At 35.4% G+C, this 3,126-nt stretch overlaps 1 non-coding gene across 1 annotated transcript; it reads right to left on the bottom strand.

Annotated features, from left to right (window-relative positions):
• Positions 1–2,668: 2,668 nt before the first annotated feature.
• Positions 2,669–2,859, bottom strand: LOC111759365 (U2 spliceosomal RNA). The gene has a single exon (XR_002793373.1). It is a non-coding gene; the product is annotated as a U2 spliceosomal RNA (small nuclear RNA).
• Between the last annotated feature and the right edge of the window lie 267 nt (positions 2,860–3,126).

A 3,126-nucleotide genomic window follows, 5' to 3' on the forward strand; every position in this document is an offset into this window, starting at 1 on the left:
ATGTGCAGTTTTCTGTATACAAGTCCTTTACATCCTTAGTTAAATTTATTCCTAGATATTTAATTCTTTTAGTTGCTATTGAGTGACCCGACCCTCGGATCAGTCGAACCAAGACCTAAGGGAGGGAGTGGGAATGAAAGGGACAAGAGACACAAAGAATGGAGACAAGACAAGATTCTGATCAAGTCTCGTTTATTGAGGGTCAATCAGGGGTATTTATAGACAAGGATGAATGAGGTTTCGTGCCACAGATCTGATTGGTCCACGTCACAAAGTCTTTTCGCAGACGTTTCAACCGTCTGCGGATGCGCAAGGCAGGAAAGACTTATGCGCTCTTTAGGGAGTGCCCAATGGGAGCCCGGGGGAGTGGCGTGAGAATAGAAACTTAATTACTACAGCGAGGGTGGGGAAACGGAAACTTAACCCCGTTAGTATCTAAAAATAGCACTTAGCAACAAGATGGCCAGATACAATACCAGTGCCAGAGGCAGCTTCCCACAATTGAGTAGAAATTTTTTCCTGATTTCCTCCTCAGATTTCTTATTAGTGTAAAGAAATACTACTGATTTTCCCATGTTGATCATATATCCTGCCACTTTACTGAACTTGTTTATCAACTCTAGTAGCTTTAGAGTAGATTTTCCAGGACTTTCTATATATAGAATCATGCTATCTACAAATAGCGAAAGTTTTACTTCTTTATTTCTAAAATAAGTGCCTTTTATTTCTTGTTCTTGCCTAAGTGTTCAAGCAAGAACTTCTACCACAATTTATGAGCGTGACAGTGGACATCCTTGTCCTTTCCAGATTCTTGAGGGAAAGTCTCTAGCCTTTCACCATTAAGTATGATGCTAGCTGTGGATTTTTCATATATCCTCTTTATCATCTTGAGGAAGTTTCCTTCTATTCCTATCTTTAGAAGTGTTTTTATCAAAAAAGGGGAAAATACTTTGTTTAGTAGTAATATTTTGACAATATTCTTTAATCATTAGATAAAAAGGTTTAAAAACAATGCACGTTATTGGTGGTAGGGTGAGATGTTATATATGTTTGTTTGGTGTTGCATGTGTTTGTTTTGTAAGTTCACAACTATTATACACTTATTGTTCATGTATGTTTATGTATGAATGATATATTTCAATAAATTTTTTAATAGGATGCTGAATTTTGTCAAATGCCTTTTCTGCATCAGTAGAGATGATCATGTAATTCTCCTTTGATCTGTTAATGTGATATATTACACTAATTGATTTTCTTATATTGAACCATCCTTGCACACCTAGGATAAAATCCTCTTGATCATGGTGAGTTATTCATTTGATGTGAAAATTTGTTGGATTTGATTTGCAGGATTTGATTTGCAGGTATCTTGTTGAGGATTTCTGCATCTAATTTCATGGGAGAGATTGGTCTGTAATTTACTTTTCTTATAGCATCTTTATGTGGCTTTAGTATTAGGATGATATTGGCATCATAGAATGAATTTGGTAATGTTCCCTTCTTTTTGTTTTTTTGGAAGAGTTTGAGCAGGTTTGGTGTTAGCTTTTTTTCTGAATGATTTATATAATTTACCTATAAATCCATCTGGTCTGGGCTTTTCTTGTTGGGGGGCTTTTGATGAACTGATTCAATTTCATTACTTATGATTGGTCTTTCAAGGTCTTCTGTATCTTCTTTTGTCAGTGCAGGCTGCACATGTGTTTCTAGAAATTTGTCCATTTCATCTAAGTTGTCCAACTTCCTGGCATAAAGTTTTTCTTAGTATTCTCTTATGATACTCTTTATTTCTGTGGGGTCATTTGCGATATCCCTTCTCTAAATTTCTGATTTTATTTATTTGCATTTTTTCTCTTCTTTTCTTTGTTAGTCTAGCTAAGGATAGATATTGCATGAGCTCACTGTAATGAACTAAGAATACAGAGCATACTCATGGAGGTAAAGTATGGAAGATAAGTAACCAAAAGATAGAAGGGAAAAAGAGACTGATGAGCCAACACTTTACCTGTGCAAAAGTTATAATTAGGCTGATTGTAATGGTTTAGAAATGGACAGAGGTGATAGTAGTGCAATGATATGCATGTAATTACCAGTGCTGAAGTGTGAGTGTGAACATGGTAAAAGGGGAGGTTTGGGGCTGTCCATGAGGCTGGAAGGAAAGTTAGAGGATAAAACAGGTGACGTACAACTCAGTGGACTCTGTGATTAAGAATTCAAATATAGCCAAATCTCAGTGCACATTTCCTTTCTTCTCTCCCATTTCTCAGCAAGCTCTGTTCTTTTCCCCCACTTCCCAATAAGTTCTTTTTACTAGCCTAAAATAAAAGAGTGCAAATATAAGAATATTCTTTCAGTATTTATAATGAAGGTATGTAACTAGCATAAGGTTTTGATAGTGGCCTGATAAAAAAATAAAAATAAAAATAAAACTCCAGCAAGACTGACAGAATAAAAAATAGAGATAACTTAATATCAGGAATAAAACAGGAAGCATGACTATAGACCCTGAGGACATCAAAAGGATAATAAAGGAATACTATGAGCAACTCTAACACATATAAATTTGACAACTTATAGAAAATGAAACAAACCCATGAAAAACACAAACTACCCCAATTTGCCTAATATAAAATAGATAATTGAATAGCCCTGTATCTTTTTTTTTTTTTTTTTTTGGTGCACCATTCTTGGAAGTACTGCAATACCAGGTCGATGTGTGGAGTGGACAGAGCAAGCCCCTATTCCATCTCCCAGCTCCAAAAATCCATTTAGTATATTGTCCTCGGATAGAGGACGTATCAGATATTAAACTGATAAGAACAGATACTACACTTGATCTTAGCCAAAAGGCCAAGAAGCGATTAGCCCTATATCTTTAATGAAATTGAATTTGGGTCTTTAAAACCTCCCAAATAAAAAATTCTCCAGGCCAAGAGGGTTTCACTGAAGAATTCTACCAAGCATTTAAGGAAGAATTAGCACCAATTCTACACAATCTCTTCCAGAAAAGAGAAGAGGAAAGAATACTCTCCAATTGCTTTTATGAAATTAGTATTACCCTGATAACAGAACCAGAGACAGAACAAAGTAAGAAAACTATAGATGAATATACCTCATGAACATAGATAC

Source organism: Dasypus novemcinctus, chromosome 1 (assembly GCF_030445035.2).
Source record: "Dasypus novemcinctus isolate mDasNov1 chromosome 1, mDasNov1.1.hap2, whole genome shotgun sequence".
NCBI classification, from domain to species: Eukaryota; Metazoa; Chordata; class Mammalia; order Cingulata; family Dasypodidae; genus Dasypus; species Dasypus novemcinctus.